This window comes from Eubalaena glacialis, chromosome 2 (assembly GCF_028564815.1).
Source record: "Eubalaena glacialis isolate mEubGla1 chromosome 2, mEubGla1.1.hap2.+ XY, whole genome shotgun sequence".
NCBI classification, from domain to species: domain Eukaryota; kingdom Metazoa; phylum Chordata; class Mammalia; order Artiodactyla; family Balaenidae; genus Eubalaena; species Eubalaena glacialis.
Window position 1 is genome coordinate 3,098,780 of NC_083717.1, and position 27,947 is coordinate 3,126,726.

Below are 27,947 nucleotides of genomic sequence, written 5' to 3' on the forward strand. Positions count from 1 at the left end.
TGAAAAGTACAGTCTTTGTCCTGAAAGAAATTATAGTCCAGAGGAGGATAAGCACCAAATAAACCTCCAGAATTGAGCAGTGTGTTTAAGAGCTAAATGAGTACAATTTACATACCTCCATGGCTGCACAGAAAAGGAGCATCTAACTCCCAGGGACAGAAAAGGGACCAGGGAAGCAGGGTGATAGTAGAGGCATCCCTGAGCTAAGTCTTGGAAGATAAGCAGTGAAGGGAGACAGAGAAGTGTTTCAGGCAAAGAGAAAACATGCAAAGGCTCAAAAGCGCAAGAGGACTCAGAATCATGGCAAGTTCGGGTACTAACGCCCAGGACAAGTGGAGAAGTGAGAGAAGCTAGCACTAGCCAGACGGGCAGAGACCCAGGTCTGAAGCCCTCTGCTTGCATGCGAGGGAGTCTGGATTTTATCTGGAAGGTGTAGGAGGCCAAAGAATTTTGAGCTCAGGAATAATGTGATTAGACCTGCATTAAAAAAAAAAAAATCACTGCAACAGTATGAAGTATAAATAAGAGAAAGTCTGAGATTGGAGACAGGACAAGCACTTTTAAAGAGCATTACAGCAATATGGGTGAAAAGACATGGCTCAAACTAAAGCAGAGACAATGAGGATGGAGATGAAATGATGCACTGGAGGGACATTTAGAGCATGGAACATAAACCGACTGTACATGGGGGTAACGAAGAATAAAGAATCACGCTGAGCTCCAGGTTTCTTACGTGAGAAAAAGGACACTGCCATTCATCAACTAAAAAAAGAAAAAAATATAAGAGGAACAAGTGCAGGTTTGAGAGTAATTTTGAGTTCTGAAACTCAGAAAGGTGGTAGTAAAATCAATAATATCAAATGTCCCCAGAGAGGTTATTAAGTAAGATCAGCTCTACAAGCTGTAGCTCAGACTTACTGATTTACTTACAGAAGCTCTGGGGATGGAACCCAGGGGTCTGTATTTTAATCACCCTCCAAATGATTCTGGGGTACGCGCTAAACCTGGAGAAGCACTGGTCTTGCAAAACACTAGCGGTAATACTGGCAAAGGCCCAGGCAACTGGGTGGGCACGGATGATGACAGAAGGGGAGGTTTACTATTAGGAGCAGCAGAATCCAGGTTACAGGAGATTTACGGAATAAACTGGAGGAAAAGAAATGCAGACAGCACGCATAGACCCTTCTTTCAGTAAGCTTGAAGAGAAAGAGGAGACAGGCTAAAAATAGGGATGAGAAAAAATGATGAACAGAATAAAGTCCTCCAAGTGCAAAGAAGGATTCAGAGCCCAGGCAGAGGAGCTGGCCTTGGAAGGGATGGTGGACACGAGTGGCTGGCCTCACCAGTCCACTCTCCGTCCTGGATACCAGAATCCTAATTTTGTTCTTCTCTGGGAGGAGGGCTGGAGGGCCATGAATCTTGAGTAGCCAAAGCCAGTCACTGGACTTCTATATCCCTTGCCACTGACTGGTTTAGAAATGGGATATATCATGTAAATTTGGCTAGTGAAGTCAAGTCTTCTGGGAGACTTCTTCTTTTTCTCTCTGAAAAAAGACCTAAGAAAGATGCTAGGGCTTGAATATTTGTGCCCCTCAAAAACCCTACGTTAAAGCCCTAATCCCCAATGTGATGGTATCTGGAGGTGAGGTCTTTGGAGGCTGTTAGGGTTAGATTAGGTTAGGAGCATGGAGTCCCAAAATGGGATTAGTGTCCTTATAAAATAGGAGACTAGAGCTCTCTCTCTCCGCCGTGCGAGGAAACAGGAAAAAGACAGTTGTTTGCAAGCTCATGAAGAATCAAATCTTCAGGCACCTTGATCTTGGACTTCCCAGACTCCAGAACTGTGAGAAATAAAATGTCTGTTGCTGAAGCCACCCAGTATATAGTATTTTGTTATAGCAGCCCAAACCGAGACAAGAGACACCTCTTCTTACAGTCTTGGGTGCTTTGATATGAGGATGTCAATCTTGGAGCTAAAGCTGCCTGCCATCTTGAGACCAGGAAGGGACAAGCTTGAGGACAAAAGCTAACTCATCATGACAGCAGAACAGAAAGACAGAAAGATCCCAAAAGCCTAATGACAGCAGTTAGCTGCTACATGAACCAACTATAAAACCATCTTTCTTCCAGATTTCTAGTTATATGAGATCATTAAATTTACTTACTATTTAAGTTGTTCACAGTTGAGTCTTCAGTTATTTGTCAGCTAAAAGCATTCTAACTAACACAGAAAGAAAGATTTTCACGAGATGGGTGTGGATGAAATTAACTTGGCCTACTGGAGACCTGGGAATTTGAAGGAGTTTCAGCCTGAAGTTCCACTTATTAAACAAAATGAAGCTCATGTAGTTCTGTCTTATAAAGGGACTGGCCTTAACAGTTCTTTTCTGCTTAAAAAAAAAAAATCTAGTATTTCTAATGATAACAATAGCTAGTAATGAAGATAATGATGATGATAATTATGATGGTGCTAAGTAAGCTAAGCTCATGGTTATTAAAGTATTTTTGAAAGGTAGGTATTTTATCTGTGTACTGTTTACCTTCAGCATTCCATTTGACTTCAATAGTGAAACCATACCAATCTCTCTGTTTACAATTTTCATGTCAGTTTCATTTCCCATACTTTCATAGTACACAACACTACACCACAATATAGTTTATGGAGTAATCCTTAACTTTAAAGAACAAACACTCTGAAAACAAAACAACTTGTAAAAAGATTTCTATTTTTATTTCCACTTATTTTCTAAATCTGTTCCTCCATCTGTGGAATGATTCCTTTGATTCCTATCAGAGGGTGGAAAATCAACACTGTAGCCACACAGATAAACACCAGAGAAAGCATGATAGGAGCACAAATAACAAAAAGCACTAGAGTTGTATGCCTATTTCCAAGCAGTCCCCAAATGGTGAAAAAAAATTTTTTTGGAAGTTAAATTGTAAGTTTTTGAAGCCCAAAACATTTTCCTACAGAAACAATGTTACTATGAGTCATTCCATTACTAGGCCAGTCCATAAAAGCCTTATGAAACCATATGCACAGGACTATTGTTTGAACTACCCCCAGGCAGAATAATCCTTTTTCCTTTGGAAGATACATCATTTTCTCCCTCCACCCTCCACCAGGCCCCGGGGGGAAAGGGCCTCATCATGGACTCTGTTCCCTTCTCCAGCCTCATCCGTCACAACTCTCCCTCCCCACACTCTGTGGTCCAGCCATACCACCCTCCTTCAACCTGCAGAGCCTTCTCCCCTCCAAGTCGTCGCTGTCATGCCCTTCCCGTCCTCTTCGTGGTCACCTCTGCTCGGACTTGCGGTCTCGGTTTAAATACTGCTTCCACAGGAAAGCTGTCCCTTGTCCCCATACTGAGTCGTGTGGCCCGGCTACACTTCCCCACCACAGTATGCATCACACTGCATGGTACCCACTTTGCCAATCTCCCCCATGATCTCTGCCGTGTTGGGGATACATTTTATGTTATCAGAGATCAGAAGAGTGGCTGGCATTTGAAGATGTTTAATACATATTTGTTTGTATGAATGAATTTTCATAAGAGAAGGTACTCCAATGCTTTTTAAACTGGATCTATGGAATACTTAACATGATCTATGGTCATTACCAAGGAGTCAAGAGGTTTTCCAAAGGAGACTTCTCCACTTCTGAACTTATACCTACAGCTTGTTCATATGCAGGAGGCTCGCCTATCCAATTTCCTCCACACTGCTGGTTTATAAAGTAACTTAAATGGAACATTAAAATTCTCGCAAGCAGGAATAAACATATTTTCTAATAATACCTTTCTCTCTTTCTTGCAGGTAATGTCATTCATTCTCGTGGCTTTTACTTCCTATAACTGATGAAGTGCTGATTCCCAAATTTGTATCTCTAGGCCTGATTTTGTCTTGAGTTGAAGATCCAAGTGTCCAGCTGTCTATAATTTTCAACCTGAATGTCCCACAAGGACTTCACTCCATCTCCCAGGCCCGCCCCACCCTTTCTTTTCTCCTGTGTTCCCCATTTCCGATACAGACATCATCATCTAGGCACGGGAGCCTGAAACTCAAGTTATCTCACCCTCGCTACTTAAAGACTGGGCCATGGACCGGCAGTGCTGTTCGTCTCCTGGAAACCCAGAGTCTCTGGCCCTACCCCAGACCTGCTGAATCAGGAGCTACCTTGACACAAAATCCCCAGGCGATGCATGTGCACACTAAAATTCAAGAAGCATCGACCTACAACTCCTTGTTCTCCCTACCCCTACACATCAGCTCTGTCACTAAGTCTACACAGGAAACTGTCCCACATATGCTCCTTCCATCCACTGCTGTCATCACTGCCTTGATGTGAGCCACCACCTCTTGTCTGGGACACTGCAGTGGCCTCTTAGTCCATCTCACTCCTCTAACCACGGGCTCTCAGCCACAATTTCAGAAGAGACATTCAGCTGCACAGCTATGAATTCTGAGGGAGACCACGTGCTTGAGCAGCTCCTGTGTGCCAGGCTCTGAGGCACAATCGCCCACCCCTAGCTTCAGGAGCCCCCCGGACAGGTGGCAGGGGCCGACTGACACACCCAAGACCACAGTGCGGTGCCGAGTCAGCTCAGAGGGCGGCTCCGCAGCAGCGCTGGGCTGGGTGGGGTGCCCCGCTCCGAGCCGGCTGCTGCTCGAGGGGGAAGACAGAGCCCAGGAGGAAGAGGCGAAGGACGCAACATGGACGAGGCAGAAGAGTCGTATGTCACGTTGAGACGAAGGCAGCGGCTGGGGGTAGCTACCGCGCAAGAAACAGAAAACAGAAAATGGCCCCACTCCCTTAAAACCTCGCTGGAATTGGGAATTACCTTAATTTCCAGTACTTCTGAGAGAATAGAAGGGGTAACCCAAGGCTGATTTAGAATGCACTTCTTTGATTACCCATTTTTATTACTAATTGTACTCCTCACTACCTGCTAAAATTCTCTGTCCACCTATGTCCTAAATCTTGACAGTTTTTTCCTCATTAAGTTTGAGAGAACTCCTCCGGTATTACAGATATTAACCCTCAGTCACACTTGATATGAGCATTTCCCCCAGTCCGTTATATTATTTTTCCATTGTGAACAGGTCTTCAATTTTATATATTCAAACTGATGATCTTTTCTTTGGTGAGTTTTTCATTGCTCCAAATTCTGAGTTATCAAACTTTCACAAATCTGATGAGTAGTACATTCTATTTTCTACTACTTTGTCTAAAATGTGATTGTAAAAATACCTCGCTCTGGATACCAGCTAGACCTGATAAAGACATGATGTGCATAAACATTCACACATAGCCATTAACCTTCCTCTTCCAATCCTACTCCCACCCCTTTGCTAAGATACAGCCAGGGAATTTGCTTTCATCCCAGCTCCTCGCTTATTTTATTCAAATTCCCTCACACTACAAGGCTGGGAAGGCAGCAGCTGGAACAGGTGTCCTGTGCACTATCTTTAGAGATGGCCCTGAGACACCCACACCCTCTATAGAAGAGTTAAGAATGAATGTTTTAAGGTACATATTGGGGACAGAAAACATTTAAGGGATGCTAATTTTAAAGTACTGGTGGCAATATTCACTGCTATACTTTCTAAGCCCCTAAAACTAGAAATCAAATATGTAGGTATTCTTTAAAGGTCTGCCATGCCATAGCCCTTTGACTTCATGTTATGGAAGACAATTTTCAAATTGAATAAAGGGCTTAAGGAGCCTCCTACACTGCTGGTGGGAATGTAAACTGGTGCAGCCATGATGGAGAACAGTATGGAGGTTCCTTAAAAAACTAAAAATAGAGCTACCAAACGATCCTGCAATCCCACTCCTGGGCAAATATCTGGAGAAAACTATAATTCAAAAAGATGCATGCACCCCAATGTTCATTGTAGAACTACTGACAATAGCCAAGACATGGAAGCAACCTAAATGTCTATCGACAGATGAATGGATAAAGAAGATGTGGTACATATATACAATGGAATACTACTCCGCCATAAAAAAAAGAAGTAATGCCATTTGCAGCAACATGGATGGACCTAGAGATTGTCATACTGAGTGAAGTAAGTCAGACAAAGACAAATATCATATATTGCTTATACGTGGAATCTAAAAAAAAAAAAGATACAACTGAACTTATTTACAAAACAGAAATGGACCCTCAGACATAGAAAACAAACGTACAGTTACCGGGGGTGGGGGGGAGAAGGGGTAAATCAGGAGTTTGGGATTAACACACATACACTACTCTGTATAAAACAGATAACCAACCAACAAGGTCCTACTGTATAGCACAGGGAACTCTACTCAATATTTTGTAATAACCTATAAGGGAAAAGAATCTGAAAAAGAATAGATATATAGGGACTTCCCTGGCGGCCCAGTGGTTAAGACCTCACCTTCCAGTGCAGGGAGTGCAGGTTCGATCCCTGGTCAGGGAGCTAAGATCCCACATGCCCCACGGCCAAAAAACCAGAACAGAAGCAATACTGTAACAAACTCAATAAAGACTTTAAAAAGGGTCCATATCAAAAAAAAATCTTAAAAAAAAAGGATATATATATATATATGTACACATATGTATATATATAGATATATACATATAACTGAATCACTGTGCTATACACCTGAAACTAACACAACACTGTAAATTAACTATACTCCAATTTTTTAAAAAAGGGAAAAATTCATGAAAATAAATTACCAAATTTAAATAAATAAATAAATAAATAAAAAGGGCTTAGTCTGTGGTGGTTTGCAGTTGAACGTGACTGACCCCCACGGGAATGCGGAACTTAGAGGGCAGGGGCACAGTCTAGATGTCACGATGAGGGAGCACACACATGCTGCTATCAGTGAGGGACCAGGGATCCTCAGTGTTCCACAACGTGCAGGGCCACCCTGTATGACAACAACCTTCCCACCCCAAATGCCAACTGCCACCCCACTTCAGCTGAAAGCCTTACAGCCCAAACGACCTGCTCGCAAGGTCTGGTGCAGACACGTCTCCTGACTTCCATTGGTTCTACCCGCCCTGGCATAGGTACTTGTTTTAGAGTGGGAGGGCCAGCCCAGGAGAAGACTGCGAGGTGGGCCTGGCTGTACTGGATGCCCTGCTTACCCCCCCACCCCCACCGTGGGGTCTCTCATTTCACCACCCAACCTGGCCTGCATTCGTTCAAGTAACATCCCCACAAGGTCCTGGCTTTGGCTACTCTCTTCTCTGATCCACCAAATCCTGCTTCCTTAGATCTTAGAAAATACTTGATAAACAAATCACACTAAGATATTAATCTCATGATGACACCATGCATTCCTCTTCTCAGGGATACCTGTATTTAAGGCATAAACCAAAGATACCATTCCTTACCATCTCCTCTACCACCACCCTGGTGCGAGCTCCTCCCACCTTTTCCCCTGGATCACCGCAGTATTCTTAACTAGTCTTCCTGCTTCAACCCTCCAACTTACAGTCTGTTCTCAACAAAGACCTGACCTAAATGAGAGCCCATCATTTCTTAGCCCCAAACTCTCTGACAGCTCCCTCGTTCACTCAGAATAAAAGCCGAAGTACCTCCAGTGCCCTGCAAGGTCACGCATGATCTGAAATAAGGAAAGCTGGAGGGCAGTAAATCGGGAGAAAGAACAAGAGTCCACTTTGGTTCTGTTAAATTTGTTACGAGACAGTCAGATGGAGCTGCCAAAAGGCGTTATCCTTAGACCCTCAGAAGGGAGCTTCAGGCTTGATAAGTGGGTCTTCACTGGGGGTGATTTTGCCCCCCAGGAGATACTCGGCAATGAGTGGTGACACTTCCGGTTGTCACACCGGGGACAGAGGGGGTTCTACTGGCATCTAGTGGGTAGAGGCCAGAGATGCTGCTGAACATCCTGCAATGCACAAGACAGCCCTGCAACAAACTGTCATCCAGCCCCAAATGTCACTAGTGCCGAGGCTGAGAGAGCGTGGGCGAGAGACATAAACACGGGAGACTTACTCAAATAGATCATGTTTAAAATCAAAAGGGTGAGGGGAGAAAAAGAGGACTAAACCTTGAGGAGCTCCTCACTGAGAAGTCAGGCAGAAGTGGAGGAACCAACACAGAAGACTGAAAAGGACCAGCCAGAATGGGAAAAGGAGAGCCAGGAAAGGGTGGTGTGACAAAGGCCAAGAGCAGAGGGTTCCCGAAAGGAAGCAATGGGCAACTGTGGTCAATTGCGTGGAGAACTGCTGAGATGCCAGGTAACACAGGAGGGGTGAGAGGTCTGAAAGCCCGGAGGTGGGATGCTGTGGGGAGTGAGATAAAAGGCACCTGGGGAGGCTACTGGCAATTCTGAGGCTGCAGAGTGTATGTACCATTGACGTGAAACCAACACGCAGGTAGTTGGGCTCACCCAGTCCTGAGTGTTCGCCAGGCAGGAGATCAAAGGGGTGCCAAGGGATGGGGGCAATCTGCAGGAGAGTAACTGGAACTGGGCCAGAAGCCTGGATAAGGAAGGAACTGATGACCACAGGGAACTCATGAATAGAGAGAAATGGGGCGGGGGGTAATGAATTGAAAGTCTCAAGGAGTCATAAACACTTTCCCACATCAATAAACGTAATTCTCTACCATGCTTTTAATTGCTTCATAGTAATATAGCCTATTTCTTGATATTATTAAAGTAAATGTGATTTTACTTTAAGAAGAAATAGCTATTTACCACCTGAATACTGCCAACCATCCTACTTACTCTTCCAGACAAGAATCAAATGGCATTTGTGGAAAAGATCGCGTCACTGTGAAAGATATGCTAAATAACAGACCTGGGTTAAACTATGAGCTCTTTCATTTACTAACGTTGGGACCCTGGACAACTTAGCTAACCTCTCTGGACCTCAATCTCTCTAATTAACAGATTGTAGGAGGCAAAATAATGACACCTCCCCCAAGGATATCCACGTTCTAATCCCTGAAATCTGTGAATATGGTAGGTTACATGACAAGGGGGAATTAAGATTGCAAGTGCCAATCAACTGACCTTAAAATGAGAGTATCCTGGATTACTGAGATGGGTCCTTAACGGGAGAAGAGGGATGAAGAAGAGTCAGAACCAGAGAAACAGCATCCAAAAGACTCACCCTGCCACTGCCGACACTGGAAGGAGGCCACGAGCAAAGGAAGTGTGGGCAGCCTATAGAAGACGGAACAGACAAGAAAACGCATCTCTACTGAAGCTTCCAGAAAGGAATGCAGCCCTACCAGCTCTCAGTAAGACCCATTTTGGGCTTCTGACCTCCAGAACTGTACGATAATAAATTTGTGCTATTTCAAGGCATGCAGTTTTTGTTAATTTGTAACAGCAGCAACAGGAAACTCATACACAGGTAAAACAAATCATCCATAGACTGCTGTGCAGATTAGCCAAGATAACACACATAAAGTACCTAACAGAATGCCAAGTACATAGGAAGCATTTAAATAGCTGCTATTGATACTGTCAGTGCTAATACTACTAGTAGCACTAAAACCAACAGTAATCAACCCAAAGAACACTGACTCAGTTCTAGAGTTTACTCAACTCTGTGACCTAAGATATCATATTTAACCTCTGCAGGACTCCATTTTCTCACTTACAAAACAATATGAGGGAGCCTCAAAGAGATGACTTCTAAAGTTTCTTCCAGCTCTAAAATTTTATGATTCTAAAATCTAACTCCTTAATGACACATTCTACTTATTGCTAATTAACTGATTCAGAAAATCGTATTAAGTAAAAATAGTAAGCCAAGCAGTTTTCATTTTATGTTTCAACATTTTCAATATTTTATACTGCTGAGTTACAGCCTTATAAAGTTGAGTCATGGCATAAAATCACAGGCCTGCAAGCAAGGAAAAATATCTAAGTCATCCTGCTACTATTTAAAAGCCTTACAGTCAAATGATAATATTACTAGGGGGCTTCCCTGGTGGCGCAGTGGTTGAGAATCTGCCTGCCAATGCAGGGGACACAGGTTCGAGCCCTGGTCTGGGAGGATCCCACATGCCGCGGAGCAACTAGGCCCGTGAGCCACAACTACTGAGCCTGCGTGACTGGAGCCTGTGCTCCGCAACAAGAGAGGCCGCGACAGTGAGAGGCCCGCGCACCGCGATGAACAGTGGCCCCCGCTTGCCGCAACTAGAAAAGCCCTCGCACAGAAACGAAGACCCAACACAGCCAAAAATAAATTAATTAATTAATTAAAAAAAAAAATTACTAGGATCTTCTCAAATAGCTCAAAGTATATCCCTACATATCACCTCATATATTCTTTTTTTAACAGCTTTACTGAGATATAACTCACCTACTATACAATTCACCCTTTTAAAGTACACTAGTCATTGATTTTAGTATATTCACAGAGTTGTGCAACCATCACCGCTAGCCATTTTAGACTGTTTGCATCATCCTGAGAAGAAGCTCCCTGCCCATCAGAAGTCACTCCCCATGCCCCCGCCTCCAATGCCCCCAGCCTACTCATCTACTTCTGTCCCTATGGAATGGCCCATTCTGGACATTTCATATAAATGGAATCATACAATATATGATAACGTTTTGAGATTCATCCATGTTGCAGCATATGTCAGCACTGCGTTCCTTTTTTCTTGCTGAATAATATTCCATTGTGTGGATATACTACATTTTGTTTATCTATTCATCACTTGATGGACATCTGGGCTGTCTCTACTTTTTAACTATTAGGAATAATGCTGCGATAAACGTTCATGTACAAGTGTTTGTGTGAATGTATGTTTTAATTTCTTTGGGGTATATACCTAAGAATGGAATTGCTGGGTAACCCATGGTAACTTGATGTTTTTAACCTTTTAAAGAACTGCCAAGCTGTTTTCCAAAGTGGCTGTCCCCTTATACATTCCCAGCAGCAATGTATAAAGGTTCCAACTTCTCCAAATCCTGACTAACACTTGTCATTACCTATTTTTGATTATAGCCAAGCAGTGGCTATGGGTGCCACCTTCTGTGGTTTTGATTTGCACACCCCTATGACGAACGCTGTTGAGCATCGTTTCATGTGCTTACTAGCCATTTGTAAGTCTTCTTTGGAGAAATGTCTATTCAGATCCTTTGCCCATTTTTTAATTGGGTCATTTGTCCTTTTTACTACTGAGCTGTAAGAGTTCTGTATAAATTCTGGATACAAGTACATTATCAGATATATAATTTTTATGTATTTTCTCCCACTCTGTGTATCTCATCTCATCTTAGTGCAGCTACTTGCACTAAATAAACAGATGCTGTGTTGCTATCCCCATTTTACAGATAGAATTGGCATGTCATTAAACAGACTTGACAACTGGCTGACTCAAAAGTAAGCTTACAGCTGTGCTCCTGGTTTTATTCATTTAAAGATGAATGAATATTGATATTCATTCATTGTTATGAATATACACTGTTATCAATGTATGTTGATAACACTGCGGCAGAACGTCCACGAAGTCTCCCCCAGTTCAACCCTGATGCTATTTTGTATCTATAACCAGACAATGTTATTTCCAAGTTATATCAAAGATGGTTCCTTCATTCACTGGAAAAAATAGTTATGAAGTGTTACGTAGCAGGCACTGTTTGACTCCTAGCTCAGGATGCATTCCTGAACATGACCAAATCCTTACCCTCATTAGTCTGATAACTTGGCAGTATTATGCAAAGTCCCTAGCCCTAAAAAAATTTCCTAATAGCAAACAATCCAAAGAAAGAAATTTTTCATCTTAATGCTTAAAGATCCACCCTCAACTCAGAAGAAACACTACAGATTTTAATGTAAGCGATATCCTGTTTTTCAAAAAAATCCAAAGTGCCAAACTTATTTTGTGGCCTAGGACGACCTTGTTTTTGAGTATTGGCCTTAATAGGCCATCCCTTGCTTCTTATAAATCCTTTTTATAATGCAGCAGTGCTTAGTTTAATGACATTTGTCAAAATGAAACTTGACTAGAAGAGGAAAATACTCACAGTTTTACCTTTAATCAGAAAAACCTGAAGGTCCCGACTCTCTATCCTGGCCGGTTCCTACTCCATGCTGAGCAAAAAAAAGTTATACTAGCTCCATTAAACATAAAAACAAAAATACAGAACAAAACTCCACTAACTTACAAAGGCAGCTCTAACCTCGTCTATCAGAGCATCCCTCGTCCAGAGCAGAGGGGCCACATAACCCTCGGAAGACTGAAGGCCCAGCCCTAAGGGGCCCAGGCAAACGTTAAATTCCTTAGACTGCTGTTTTTTCTCTTAAAGAGTCCCACCAATGTTATATTCCAAACTATAATACATCTATGTTCTTTTGTTATAAAAAAACCATTTACCACTCTTAATGAGGGTCAATATACGAATGTGTTGAGAAGGAAAGACAGAACTCACGGCTTATCAGTAACTCATTGCTCATCCATCTTTACCGTGCAAATTTAGTAAATTAAGTAACAGCCAGCAAGTAAAGCTAACGCTAGGGAAGACATGCCTGCCTCCTAGTTTTGAGTGCCCTCAGCACGCCACTTTGTAACTGGAGGCTCCCACACTCCCTTCGGCTAGAGGTGCCTGAGGATTAACGAGGCACAGCTCAGCTGGGGGAGCGTGACCCGAGGTGACCCCAGGCCCGGCCGGCTGCAAGCAGCAGCAGCCCGGTTCAAGGCAGGCCTTTTCCACACTGTGACCTGGGAGGCATCTCGGGGTTGCTCCGCGGGGATCAGAGAAGAGCTGTAAGTGGGCAGAGCTCTGCACTTCACCTGTCTTACGTACTGGGCCTCCACGGACATTTTCTGAAGACTGAAATCAGACTGCAACGAAAAGGTCTGAAAACCTTAAGTCTAGAGGAAGTCTTGGCCAGGCAGACAACAATGTGCATCAGATCTGAAAGACGAGGTGAGGAAGAAAGGGGAGAATGAATAATGAAGCCGGTGGGGAGCAGAGTCAAAAACAGGAAAGGGTGTGGAATAAGCCAGGGGTCAGGGTCAGGCCTTTATCCACTGAAAAGAATGCCTATTGTGGAGTGGGTGCGTCTGCTTAAAGGAGCAGCCTGGGCTCCTTCACCCAGCAGCACTCAACTGCTCAAACCTGCAACTCCAAAGTGCCGCTTGTGGGCCCCAGTCTCGCCTTCTCCTTGCTCCCCAGATCCCCGGCCTCCGCTGCCCATCAGCTCCCCGCAGAGCGGCCAACGTGAACCATCAGAAAGTGGACCAGCGATCCTCTGATTGGTGGGTGTCTTTCCCACGACACCTGACCCAAACCCTAATTCCTCAGGGCAGCCTGGACATACCACGCCTCTCTCCTCTCACTCGTGCGCCGCGCCCTGGCCGGGGCTCTGCCCGGGCTGCGTCCGGACCCACGTGCACTGCTGTGTCCTGATGACGCTCGAGTCTGCTCCGAGGTCGCCTCTTCCTGTTCACGCTACCACTCTCTGACCCTTGACCCTTCTTCATTTCTCTCTTTAACATTTTCTCACTGTCCGAAATTATCCCTGTTTGCCGTCTGCCTCCCCGTAGGAGGAAGCTCTACCAGGGCGGGGACCTTGTTTTGCTCACTGTTTTGGTCTTGGGAGCCAGACCACTGAGAACAGTGCCTGGAAGACAGATGCTCACGGCTTATGGAATGAGTGAATGAGTAAGTCCTGGTGATCTGAAACGCGTTCAGCCTCCAGCTTTCCCCCAACCCCTCTCTTTTCGTACCTGGCCCCTCAGCCCGGCGCCCAGCTTTACCTCCCGTCCGCTGTGCCCTAGGACCTGACCGCCCAGGTCTGCAGTCACGCCTTTGCCTGAACGCTCAGCTCTCTCGCCAGCCTGTCCTTCCCCTCAACCAGCCTAAGGATCGACTTCACTCGCACACCGCAGCCACCCAGAGGTCACTGCTATGAAAAGCCCCAGCCGTGCCCACGGGGGATTCTGCAAATACACGGTCCCCCACCAGGAGCCCATCCATCTTTTTTAGGGCTCTCGCTCCAGTCCCTCTCTCACAGCCGACAGAAACAATTCCAGGCTTCCATCACTTTCTTCACGCTTCCTCCCCTCCCCTCCACTCAGTAAGTGACATCACCTCCACAGGAACAAGAGAGGTCATGAGGTCAGACTCCCTCAGTTTCCTCCGTCCCTCCGATCACCGACCACACGCCCGCTCTCGCCTCCTTCCTGGCAGCGTGGAGGGCGGATGTCCTTCTTCCTGCCCGAAGCTAAGCCCAGCCAGAGCTCTGGAAGGCACGCGAGCCAGCCCACCTCCTCAGGGATCGACCCCGTCACTGGTCCACCCGCCCCCTCCCCATCTTCACCTTCCCCTTCTCATCAGGCTTCTGCCCCACTGCACGCAAAGGCTCAAATCTCTCCCATCACAAAACAAATGAACAAACAAAACTAATATACTGCCCCAGACGTTAGGTCTCTCTCTTGCCTTTGTCCTCTTTTCCCTTTTCTCTTCGCAGCCAAGTGTCTTGTAAGACAGCGTGAACTCACTATTTTTACGGCTCCTCTTCCCCACTCCCAACTCACTGCTCGACCCCCTGAGATCTGGATTTTGCCTGCAAACACAAAAACTGCTCTCTCCAAAATACATGTGACTTCTTAGCTGAAAATCCACTACGAATTTATTAAACCTGTCAATTTAACATCGACATCTTGTCTTGTCTCCTGGCTTCAGTGACATTATTAAAGTGCTTGTCTCCTGGCTTCAGTGACATTATTCTTTCTTGGTGCTTGACTTTTTTGGACCCTTCTTGGCAGTCTGCTTTGCTATCTACTGTGTGATCTGAGAAAAGCCTCTCTATGTGGTGTAGCAGTTACAAGCCCGGGCTTGGGCTTAGTCAGCTTGGGCTGCTGTAACAAAGTACCATGACTAGGTGGCTTCAAGAGCGTAACTTCATTTCCTCACCATTCTGGAGGCTGGCAGCCCAGCACGGTTGGGTCCTGGTGAGAATGCTCTTCCTGGGATCCAGAAAGCCTGCTTCTCACCACGTTCTCATGTGGCAGAGAAAGCTCTCTGGTGTCTCTTCCCTTTCTCGTGGGGACACCAGTTCTGTAGGATCAGGATCCACCCCCAACAATCGCATTTAACCTTAATCGCCTCCTTAAAAGCCCGATCTCCAACACAGTGACACGGCGGGTTAAGGCTTCGACGTGAACCTGGGGGGACACAATTCAGTCCATAGCAGCCAACAATAATTGCACTTTAATTAAAGCATGGTAAAGCTGAATGTTACGTAACAATAACTGTACAAGTACAAGAACTCTAAAGCAACAGAGAAAATGGGTATCACATGAAAATATCAGGCTACAAAATTTTATATCAACATGTAAAACATACGCATATGAAATAAAACGGAATATATCATAATCGTCATCAGAGTGAGGTTCCAGTAAAAGAGCTTATTTCTAAACTCTTGGCCAAGCAGTTTGAAAAATAAATTTTCATAGAAAGACTATATAAATGAAAAACTTCAACTGAACAAAAAAATCACTAAGAACCATTTCAAATCTAACTTTCCCTGTTTGTTTCCTGCTAACCTCACTGCCATCTGTATTAACTAGGATATAGGCCAATCTGCTGTGACAAAACCAAGAATATAGTGGCTCAAATGAAGAGGAGTTTGCTTCTCTCCCATGTAACAGTTCAGGGGCAGACAGGTGGTCCCGGGAAGGTACAGGGACCGAGGTTCCTTCTGCAATGAGCAACTGTGGTCAATTGCGTGGACATTTCTCCTTGTCCCACCACCCCCTGTGGACACTGCCCTGGTCTGCAGGACAGAAGCTGGCTCACAACACCTTGCTCTTGTGGGTGGGGGAGAAGAACAGGACTAACAGCAGATTTGAATACAAATGTGGTTTAGAAGTTGCACACATCATTTCCACTCCCACCCACTGGCCAAAACTTAGACATGTGGCCTCATCTGCCTACAAGGAACCTAAGAAATACAATTTCTCTGTAGGCCGAGCTAAATATCAGAGGTGAGAGGGTATCCTTCTCCCGACTCTGGAAAAGTCTTCTCCTTCCTGAAGGGATACCCATCCAGTCACTGGATTCCACTCACAGTCTACGATCTCTGGGCAACGCACAATCTCTGCAACAGATATCGACGTGGCTCCATCCCAGCCCAGTGACCTACAAACTAACAGACCAGGAACCTTTTGCTCTCCACCACCACCATAGCACCCAAAATACAACGGAACGAAAATAAGATGAATGCAGTTAAGTCTCCCATTCTGAAAAGAAAAGAATGGCAAATACACATTCTTACCAACGACGAGATACGGCTGGACAAGAAAGGAGAAGAATCCCCCCTCCACCAGGGAAGCCAGACCCTTGGTTAAACTGAGTCCTGTTCTCTGGGGGGAAGAGGAGGGATCTCCTTTGTCAGTTTGTCTGCTGGAGCCTGGCTTTGCCTCTGGAAAATTCTTTTTTTTTTTTTTTTTTATTCCCATCGTCCTTTCTAGCCATATGTGAAGTGGATATGGAAAACTATGCGCTCCAAAGACGTGGCAAAGAGCTGGTGCCAATTTGGGGGTCAAGGGTTGCTTTAGGTGTCAATGTCAAACCCACCACAGGCTTTTACAAGCCAAACTTGTGGCATCTTTGCCAATGTAATCCTCTCAAAAATTCAACAGGTCTGTTTGCCTTCAGTCAGTACCACATGAAAGCAACCACAACTAAAGACAGTCCCGTCACAGATACCAAGCTTGTCTTTTCTCCTCCCTCACTTGCTGGCTTCTGTGGCAGATCCATCTTTCCCTCAATTCAAGGTGAGCTACCTTGAGGTCATCTGACTCATGACAGGAGGATTAAACCACCACACCCCAGTGATGTCAGGGCAGGCCACGTGACTTGAGACGGTTCTTCCCCTCTGACTGATTTCAGGCTCAACCATTTAATTTGCTTTGGCCAATAAAATATGAACAAAAGTAACACATGCCACATCCAAGCACCTGATTCTGCCACATCCTTTTCCTTCTGCCACAGAACAGGCAGAAGGAAATAGGCTTCTCCAAAAAGCCTATTCCTTTGGCTTAGTGGAACAGATGATGTGGAACAGAGCCACGGACATGTCATGAGTAAGAAATAAACCTTTGTTGTTGTAGGGAGCTGAGACTTTGTATTTTTAAGTGCAGCTTTACCTGGCCAGGGGGAAATTTTGATGGAATTTAACAAGTAATAACAACAAGTCCCTCAAAATTAAGGACTTGTTATTCAACAAAGGACGTTCTAGACAAAGTTAACAGACAGGCAAAAGACTGGGAGTATGTATTCGCAACATCTAAAAAAAACCCAAGGGATTTAATATCCAGTGTATGCCAAGAACTCTTGAAAAATAACAATAAAAAGACAGGAAGTGCAACTGAAAATTGGATAAGAGACAAGCAGACAATTCACCAAAAATAAAATCAAAGTGGTCAGATAAAATACAGCATGCCCCATTAAGTCTGAATTAAAGATAAATAATGAAAAAAATTCAGTATAAGCATGGCCCAACTACTACATAGTATACACTTATACTAAAAAATTATTTGTTGTTTATTTGAAATTCAAATTTTATAGTGTCCTGTATTTTTACTTTCTAAATCTGGCAAGCGTAGGCGAAATCCATGTGGCTAACAAGTGAATGAAGAGAAGCTGAGCCTCACTAGTAATCAAAGAAATGCGAATTAAACCTACGTGATGCCATTTTATATCCATTATATTAGCAAAGTCCAGAAAACAAGGCTTTTATTGAAGTGCATATAACCCTGTTTTTTTCCATTTTATTACAAAAGAGCACCTAGCCTAAAATTCTTTTTTCATCATACCACTAGGCAATAAAAGCCCGACTATTCACTGCATGTGCACAGAGAAAAACCACACTTCAAATCATAATTTCATACAGTAGGTAGTAAAGGAATAATCCCAGTAACCATGGTCAGGCATCATAGACTTTTTCCTAGAAAACTTAAGTACCTATTTAGAATAAATTTGTAAAAATGAAATGTTGAGGATTGAATATGCTTGAGTATCATTTCGTAATCAACAGCTCTTTCATAAGGAACATCATAACATTAATTTTGCTACTAGATGAAGATTAACCTCTTAAGGTTAACTCTCATAGCAGGTCAGAAACTTGGACTGTAAATAAAAACAAGAATCAGGCTTCACGTTTTCAGAGAGCTTCCACGTAAAAATGCTTTATCTAAATCACAGCTATAGCTTTAGCACTGGATGATATCCATCTGGAAGGCAGAGGTAAGACACAAAAGCTGTAGGTTAAGAAAGGGAATAGGGGGACTTCCCTGGTGGCGCAGTGGTTAAGAATCCTCCTGCCAACGCAGGGGACACGGGTTCAAGCGCTGGTCCAGGAAGATTCCACATGCCGTGGAGCAACGAAGCCCGCACGTCACAACTACAGAGCCCGTGAGCCACAACTACTGAGCCCACGTGCCTAGAGCCCAGGCACCGCAACAAAGAGCAGCCCCCGCTCCGCTCGCCACAACTAGAGAAAGCACGCGCACAGCAACGAAGACCCAACGCAGCCAAACAATAAATAAATTAAATAAATAAATTTATTTTTTTTTTAAAAAGGAAGGGAATAGGAGAAGCCTATAAAAACAACGTATACAGCACCCATTCTTTTGTAAATATTATGAGCTTATTTCGTGTAAATACAGCATGTATGCTATTTTAAATAAAATTTCGATACAAAGTACACCACCAACTCATTTTGCCTTCCTGAACTTCTAGGATAAATAATGCCCTCTGAGTTGATTTTAACATCTCCAGAGGAAAACATTTTTAAAACTAAACTCTTACTGTGAGAGATCAATTTAGAAAAAGACCAACATTTTGGCACAGTTCCGAGAAATAGTCATAAATAGCTCTTTATTTCATTCCGAAGCATAAAAATATTTCAAAATAAATATTAAACCAAAATACTTTATATGAATGGTACTCTGATATAATAGTTGTGGTAAAATGATTTACAGATACTAACGTGACTCAGCCTCCCTTAAATAAAAGACATGCAATATAATCGTGAACCCTTCTAAAATGTTGGCAAGGATAATTGCTAGTTTGCTTTCAAAAGGTGATCACTTCTGGAGGTACCTCTAACAACAGCAAACACAGCAAGCTTTTAGATCTATAATTCAGCCTCCATCAGGACGAATTGTGGCAGGCATCTGACACAACACATCCCCACAAGAGAGAAAGGTAAACATAAAAGTCACACAGCTTTCACCGTAATGTCTAAGGCATTAAAGTATTTCTATAAATCACATATTACCTTTTTAACTACATATAAAAATAATCCTTGAAACAGCCTGGGTCCCAAATATCATAGAATCCTGAGGCTACTAGGTAGGAAACAAATGATATTCACTGCACTCTTTTTTTTTTTCTTTTAAGTTTCAGAAGAAAAGCAAAATTAGAAGTGTTATATTAGCACCACAGCTAACAAAGGTTTGACATAAACGTGGAAAATTTAAAGTACCTATTCTTCAACTTCAAGAAAGGAAAAGATTATTCCTTGGCTCTTGTCCCAAGCTGGGAACAAGTAAACACAGAACCGGTTTTAAATAAGCCCCAATCAATCAATCCTTAAACTCTACTCAATATTTCCACTTAAGTACACAGCTGAGAAAGTAAGCCAATCAGGAACTGCCCCCCCTTCAGTACCCTCACTCCTCATAGCTGGCCAGTCCCTAAACTCTAAGTTTAAAGTCAACCAATCCTTAAATTGTCTCACTTTTGAAAAAACAAAAATCCTAAAACTCCATGCTTCCTCAAAATCCTACCTAAGTACATCTCTGCCTGTTTTGAGGACTATATTCTGCAAGCACAATTCTCCCTTGCTCAGCAAGTATGAAATTCAGCTTTGATTTAGCTACACTTGAGTGGTGGTCTCTTCCTTCAATAATACGATAAATATTATGGTTACTTGGTTATTAGCATTTTTCTTCATGAAGGTAAGAAAAATATTTCTGTTATAATAATTCAATTTTATGGAAAGTTGAGAGTCTTTGCCTTTTAAGTCTAAGTATAATCCTTCTAGCCCAATACATAACTGCACTAACAAAGGGGTCCCTTTCCTTCTCCTCTCAATCCCAGACCCACACCTCACACTATCAGTGGTCCAAACCCAGCCGATGGATGTATCATATGAAACACTAAAATTTCCAATTACTGAAACTTGTATCAAAAATTGAGTATCATCAAATAGTCTTCAAAGAATATGGTAACTGAGCAAATATTTAAGTAGATACTCTTTCTGATCTAATAGAAATGACAGTGTGGCTTGGTTTTTTAAGATCTGAAAACCTAAATTCTAAATCCTATCTTTGAAATTGGTTTACTTGGGTAAACTGATCATCTCTTCTTAAATTTTTCAGTCTAGAAAATAAAGTGACCATCACCAGCTCCTACCACCTCACAAAAATGATGTATGTACTCATTTAGAGTAAGATGAACTCTAAATGTTTCAGAAAGGCAAATAAAACCCAACCATTATGTTATTTTGTTTGTTGCTAAAGTCAAGTCAGTTTGAGGTTTAGGTCAGCATGGAGAAAAAGTAAGAAAAACTGTCTCAATTTGACATAAAAGATGGCTGAAGAGAGTAATATAGGTTCTAATTAGAAAATTAGAATGAATGGGAGTCCTATCCCAAATATAAATCCCTCTATCAGACTGGAAAAGTGAATCATGCGAGAGGGTTGCCTGACCCAAGTACACTCAGATACGACTGAGGGCCATGTTTTGGACAGCTTTTGGACTTAGTGTTCTCAAAAAATAAATTCTAAATGGCAAGTAGTGCTACCTTACAGTTTATCAAAGCTCCGTGAAGTTTCCACTCAAGTCCAGTCAGAGTAGGATTACAAACACTGAATTACAAATTGATTCAAGTTAACATGAACATTTGACTAGGTGTTAAAGGAAACCAGAATGTCACCGCAAGATCTGCCATTTTGGCATATTGGTTATTTTGAATTAAAGGCACTTAAATAGCAGGTGAAAGAAAGACACTCTGAGTCTCCTTTGTCCCTCCTGAAAGCAAGAGATAAAACTCCCATGTGAAAGGTACTTTCCCTGTACCAGGAGGAAGACATTCTTATCAGCAGAGGCGGGGAACTGGGGGCTGAGAAATCTGTACAAACAAACCTTATTTCAGTAACCCTTATCTTGCTGTTGCCTCCTCACCACTCACCACCCCTGGCCCACACCCCTTTGTCTTGTCAACTCTTCACAAAGTTATCGTTTGTCTAAAATGTGCAAAAGCTTCCTGCTCTGGTCACTTCTTCAGGCCTTCATTCTCTTGTGAAGGCTCCCATGCATATGTAAAAGTTTAATAAAATGTGTATGTTTTTCTCCTGTTAATCTGTTTTATGTCAGATTAATTCTCAGGCCCAGCTAGAGACCCAAAGAGGGTAGACGAGAATTTTCCCTCACCTACAGTGCCAAGAGGCCTACTTAGTTAGGTTAGGCATAGATTTGGTGAATTTATCCAGAAACTGTCTAATTTATTTCTAGAGAAGAATCCATGGAGAGGCAGCATAGCTCAGGGGAAACAGTCAAAACTACATTATGAGTTTGGTGACCTTGAATAAGTTACTTAATATCTCTGAACCTGTTTCCTCGTCTATAAAATAGGAATTATTTCACAGGACTGTCAGAAAGATTAAAAGAGATAACGATAACTAGTAACTTTAAAAGTGTCCTCAGCATTCGGACCTTTGAGTTCTAGATTTACTTTTGTCACTAACTTGCTATAATACACATGACAAGCCATTTGATCTAAGTCTGTTTCCTCATCTGTCAAACAGTGGGGTAATGCATACCCTACACATTTCATGGAGTATTTATGACAATCACATATGAAAATTAATGTGAAAAGGATTTTTCAAATATACAGAAACCCATGTAACTGGGAGATAATTAATTCCACACCTACAAAAATGAAGAGGATTCATACTAACAAACTTGTTACAACCCAGGATTATATAATGCCCCAATTAAATTAACTTTACTAAGAAAAAAATTTCACGCCTAAGAACATACCCAACACACTAGACACGTTGGCAACCACTAGGCCATTAGCTACAAGAATTCTTTTCCACGCAATAAACGCACCAAATTGGCTCAGCTCTCCAATGAACTAAAAGCAGTTCAACACAATCTTTTGTTCGAGTCAGGTGTCTGCCACTTAAAACTACCCCTTCAATTTCTAAAGCATCAGGAAAAAAAAGGAAAAGAAGAAAGCTATACATTGCAGGGTTTCTCAACAGCAGCAGTGTTGACACTTGAACCAGATCATGTTTCAATGTCGGGGTTGCTCTGTGCACTGTAGGGTATTTAGGCGCATCCTTGGCCGCCACCAACTGGATGCATGGAGCAGCACCCCTCCCACACAGCTGTGACACCCAAAGATGTCTCCAGGCATTGCCAGATGTCCCCAGGGTGAGTTGGGGAGGGGACAAGATCATCCCCAGTTGAGATCCACTGAGCTACAGCCATAGTACTACCTTCCAGTCGTATTTATCTCACATCTCTCTCTCTCTCCCTATAGACTGGTGGCTTACAATGCAGTCTGAAAAACTAACAGTTTTGCAATATAAGAACTCAAGAAAAGAATGCTGTCTGTAGGACAGTAACATCGTAAAAAGAATTACAGGTACGGTAGGGAGTTACGGTTCAATTATCTCTTCCATCAACATGCTGTTTTTGCTTCATCCTAAGAATTCTCTTCTTGGGAGTTCTTTTGGGTTGACAATTTGGTTAACCTGTCACTAAAGCTTAGTCTCCACCCAGACTTACTAATTCTTATTCGTTAGTGTTTACGTGAAAAAAAAAAAAAAAAAAAATCAAGCCTCGACGTTTTAATTTCTAAGCAACCAAATATGAAATTAATCAAAATTAAGTGTTACATATCTATTTAAATTATTAAAATTAAACATATTCAAACATTTAAAATATTAAGTAAAAGTACATAAATTAGTATTCAGCTATTACTGTAAATATATAATATATATGTTGAAGGTAATGTGCAAAAATAAAAGAAACCATACGAAGTAGAATTTTAAGAATTACATTTAATGCCTACTACATTCCATCACTGGGCTAGGCACATGGTTTTCTACAAGAAACAATTTCCATAATATCAGTACTTACATTGGTACTCTTAACATGGTAGTTTTTAAATTTGCCTAGGTAAATATAAATTTTAAATGCAATTTGGATAAGTTATCTAGGATGCTATATTTCACCTGGTCAGTGTTAGAAAGAGTGGCTTCTGTTGTCTTCAAATAGGACGGCTGACCATCACTCCCCCTCTGCTGGGAGCTACCTGACACAATTAAATAATCATCAACCTGCTCTCCCAGAGCCTGAACTTAAAAAATGACAAAGCCTGAGCCATCAATAGGCCACTTAAGACGCAATTCTACTTTATACCGTATCTAATGTTCTTAAGGAAGCTAACTGCAATTGTGGTTAAAAAAATAATGATAATCACTTCAACTCCATTAAATTTAGGGACGCTACAACAGCAGATTTAAGATTTTGTGAACTGCAAAATGAGACAGCACATCTCCACTTTTATACTTGTGGAGGGTTCCTGTTTTAGAGTTCTGGTGGACTTGGTTATTCAGATTAACTCTCCCACTGAAAGCTACAAAAGCTAAACAAAATATAATTGTATCTGTTGTAGGGGAAAAGCTCTGAAAGTAATCATGAAATCTACAAATGGTATAAATTTATCAATATATAACCTGTAATGGTTCAGATGTGAAATACTCACATTAAGAAGTAATAAAATTGTGATAAATGTATGGAGGTTATAGTATGCCCTGAAAGAGATCCACAGAAATAACATACCTATTTTTGTGTGTATGGTTCAAGTTCCTGTGTTTCCACATTGTTCCACATAATTCCACTCATGACAAATATCACCAGATCCTCCTTCTCTGGCAAGAAATACAGCTCAGTGTTAAAGGGATGATCAGCAGAGAAACTCAAACTCATTCCGATGTGTGGAACTTCGGCCTGATTCACTTAACCGGGCAGAAACCTGCCTAAACACTTCACACAACCCCTCCATCGCCCTCTATTATGCAAGCTGCAACATTTTAAGGCAACTCCCTTATTTCACCAGCTGGCCCTGTCAACACTGATGTAACAGAACTGGAAAAACTCATCACTCCACCATGATATTCAAATATCAAACTGTATTTCACTTGGGAAAAATTATACGGTTGCCAAATAAAACTAATGTAAATATAGTAAACGAGGCAAGGCTCTGAGTCATTCTTTTCTTGAAAAGGACTCTTGGGGAACCTCAAATCCATCCTGCGACCGCTCAGGCCTTCTTTTGCTCCTCTGACCCCTCCCCGCCCCACCCTCAAGCGTGCGGGGCAGAGCAGGGGCGGCAAGGAGGCCAGGATGAACTCATCAGCCTGCGTTTCGTCCACTCTAGTGTTATCCCCACGGGTCCTTCCTCACTCCCTGCTCCTCCAGAAAGAGAGCTATGTTTTATTCCTCTCTGAAACCCCCAAACCTCAGCCAGCATCCTGCATGTAAAGTCATCCCTAACATCTACTGCATGGCAAGCACCAGATTCGGGACTCGAGACAAAGAAGAAGAGATACGGACCTCACCCTCTGAACCTCACGGAGGGGGAATATTGGATGCCGGCTGCCTGAACGCAATCAAGTAATGAAAGGCCAAACGTGTGTCTTCAGCCCTGACCATTCCCCTGAGTTCCACATCCATACATCCAAGGGCCCACTCAACGTGTCGACTTGCAGGGCGTTACAGGGATAAACTGCATGGGCTTGGAAGGCAGACGGCTTGGGGTTTGAATCCCAGCTCCATCACTGCCCAGCTGGGTGCCAGCAGGCGGGTCACTTTGAACCTCTCTGTGCCTCTGTCTTCTCCCGCGTAAAGTGGGGACTCTGATGGCTCCCGGCACACACAGCTGTGATATAAGGATTAAATGAATTAACATGTGTAAACACGCTTAAAACCCCATCGCGCACACACTTCACGCTTACACGGTGCTTACTGTTATTCCTAGCGCCGGTACTGCTGTTACTACGTCTGTCGGGCATCTAAAGCTTGTCCAAAACAGAATGCACGGTTTTCTTCCCACACCCCTTTCTCTCGTCTCGGGAAACACACCACTATCCATCCAGCTGTTCCAGCCTAAAACCTGAGAAGTCATCACTTCTTCCTTTCCCCACCCTCCAACTAGCAAGTCCACACCAGCACTTCTGGCTGCAGAAGCTTTCCACGACTTTGACCCCGTACCATCACCTCGCCAATACCTCCCTAGTGCAGGTGCCCACCGCCTCTCCCCAGGGTGCAGCAAGACTCTCCCACCTCCCCACTCTCAATACTCCCCGCTCCACGACCCTCCGGCTCTCTCTCCGTCCAAGAGCACTGAAGTCAGACGCTATTCCCGTGATGCAAACCTCCCAGTGGTTTTCCGTCACACTTGGAGGAGCATCTTCACTGCCCCATACCGACAAGGGCCCTCCGACGCCACCGGCCACCACCTTCCCCCTCCTCGCTCTGCTCTGAACACTCTCTCCCTGCCACGCCCTGGCCACCCCAGCCTCGCTTCCCCTCAACGCACTGCGCCGGGGTCACTCCCACCGCAAGGCAGTAGCGGTACTGTCCTTCGAAGTCCGGACTCTGAAGTCGCGCTGCCCAAACTCAGATGCTGTCCCTGTCACGTTTCAGCTGCGCCACCCTGAGCAAATTCTTAACCCCTCCGTGTGTCAGGGTCCCCATCGATAAAAATGGAGGTAGTAACACAGACCTGAGAAGGCCGTAAAAACTTCATTGAGCGTTGAGACGAGGGCCTCACACGCAGTAAGCTGCAGGCAAGGTTTACTGCTATGATTATTTCTGCCTGGCAGGCTCTTAGCTCAGGCTCTTCCTCTCACGTCGATCCATTCAACTACCACCCCCTTTGAGAGGTGTCCCCAGACAGACCCCCTGAAACGACCTGCCTGCTCTCCCACTCTTGTCCTTGTCTTTCGTTGCCTCACCGCACTCACCGCCGTCTGAAATGACATCACGTACTTGCTCTGTGCTGCCCGAGGCCCCGCCGGAACGTGAGCTGCACGAGGTTGGAGACGTCGTCTCATTTGCTGCTCTAGTTCCGCTTCCGACTCAGGACCTGACTCGGAAAGCACAACGCACCTCTTCCCCAGGTTAGGGAACCGGCGTGGATTTCTTAATCACGACACCGTACTGGGCCAGCCTCTCGTTTTCAGCTTCATGACCACAGCTGACCCTCAGCAGAGCAACGGTACGCATACCATCATCTCCCATTTTAGGGAGAAAGCGCAAGTTCCAAGTTTGGGTGACACATCTTTGGACGCAAAGGCTAGTAACAAGCAGAACAAAGGTTCGAATCCCTGCGTTCCGAGTCTAAGGCCCTTCAAACTAGGATGGAAGAGTATTAGGCCCTGGAGCTGATCTCTCAGTCTCCTGAATAAATGCACCGGGGGTGCCCGGTCCTCTGCCCTTCGAAGTTCCTGACAAGCACTTGCCCTGAATCTGAGAACGAGTTCGGCACAGCACTAACGCGTGGGCGGCGCACCAAGCCCGGGCGGGCAGGCAGCTACGACGGCGGGGCGTTCCAAAGGGACACGGCAGCACCCCGCGACTCCTCCGGGGCGCTCAGAGTTCTCTCTGCAAACCCGCACGGCGGGGCCTCATAACCGCCCAGAGCGCTGCGGTGACGCTTCCAGCGACTTCTTGGCCCCCGTCCACCACGTTCAGATCGGCCGTCGGGCTCGAGGACGGTCCAGGATCAGAGCGGGCGGAGGAAGGCGGGAGGCAGACCCGCGGCAAGGACCCCGGCCCACGAGACCTCTGTCAGAGGGCTGCGGCTCCCCACGTTCGCAGAGTAGCCCACTGCCTTTGTACGCTTTCTCCTGGCGCGGTCACATGCTAGTGTCACCTCGCGTGCTCTCACGACGCGCCCGGCCCTGGGGCTGCCTCGGAGGGAGGCCGGAGGCCGCTTCGCCTCCAGTGTACGCGGAAAGGACACTGAGGCAGCAAGTGGTCATCCCTGCAAGCGGCTCCGCCTCAGCCACCTGGTCGCTCGCGGGACCCCAGAGGAAGCCCGGGCGGGGGGGGCGGTCTACGCAGGAACCCTGCACCCCTGACTCAGTATGTGCAGAGGGGAACCCAGTCCCCCCATCGGGGAAGAAAGAAAGGGGCCTCTCCCCCCCGGACTCCCCCTTCCCCGGCCTCAATCACGGCCCCAGGGGAGACGCTGCGGTGCTGCCGGGGCGCGGCCTCGCCTGCTCGCACGCCCGTCCCTCCCGCCGCGGAGGGCGCGCTCCCGGCCCGGGCGGGCACCTGTCCCGTCACCGCGTTCAGCGGCTCCCCGGACCGCCCCAGGAGCAGAAGCCACGGCCACCACCGACTCCGGGGGTGCGAGCAGCCGGGCGAGCCCCGCAGGCCCGGGGAACGGCAGGAATCCTCAGAAACTTACAGTTTTCCTACCGCGTGCGCGTCACGGCGAGGTGACGTCACGGGACCAGGCGCCCCGGCAGGTCATGCCGCGGGTCGCCGCCGCCTGCCCCCCCGCGGCCCCGCCCCCAGCGCGCCGGCGGGAGACACGCCCTTCCTCAGCGGCCCCGCCCCGCCGCGGAGCTCCGGGCGCGGGCGCGGGCGCAGGCGCAGACGGCCCGCGTGGCTGCAAAGACCCCGGGAACATAGCAAGCGGGCTGTCGCCCGGGGGCTGGAGCAGGACGCCAGGGTTGTGAGGTAGATTTTCCATAGACATTGCCTTCCCTCCCTCACGTGTTCCTTAAAAGTCCTCCACGTGAGGAAACAGCCATTTGTTCTTCACCAGGTGCCACGGGCCCCTCGGCCGGGAGGGGTCAGCTCTCCCACCGGCCCTCGCTCCTGCCCCGGCCCCTCAAGACTCCGCCCCAACTGGATAGGCCCT

General features: G+C 45.0%; 1 protein-coding gene across 14 annotated transcripts in view; it reads right to left on the minus strand.

The window, feature by feature from the left end:
- ZNF438 (zinc finger protein 438) overlaps positions 1-27,588 on the minus strand; it is a 215,847-nt gene extending 188,259 nt beyond the window's left edge. For 5 of the 14 annotated variants that reach the window (XM_061177843.1, XM_061177789.1, XM_061177861.1 and 2 more), the window contains exons 1-4: positions 26,063-27,147; positions 24,626-24,950; positions 23,852-23,940; positions 14,897-15,147 (exon numbers count right to left, since the gene is read on the minus strand). The gene's annotated coding sequence lies outside the window, so the exon portion shown is untranslated. Of the gene's footprint in view, positions 1-9,128; positions 9,274-12,009; positions 12,067-14,896; positions 15,148-23,851; positions 23,941-24,625; positions 24,951-26,037; positions 27,148-27,488 lie in introns of those variants that run through there. The other 9 variants (XM_061177852.1, XM_061177817.1, XM_061177762.1 and 6 more) reach the window with 6 other exon arrangements.
- Between the last annotated feature and the right edge of the window lie 359 nt (positions 27,589-27,947).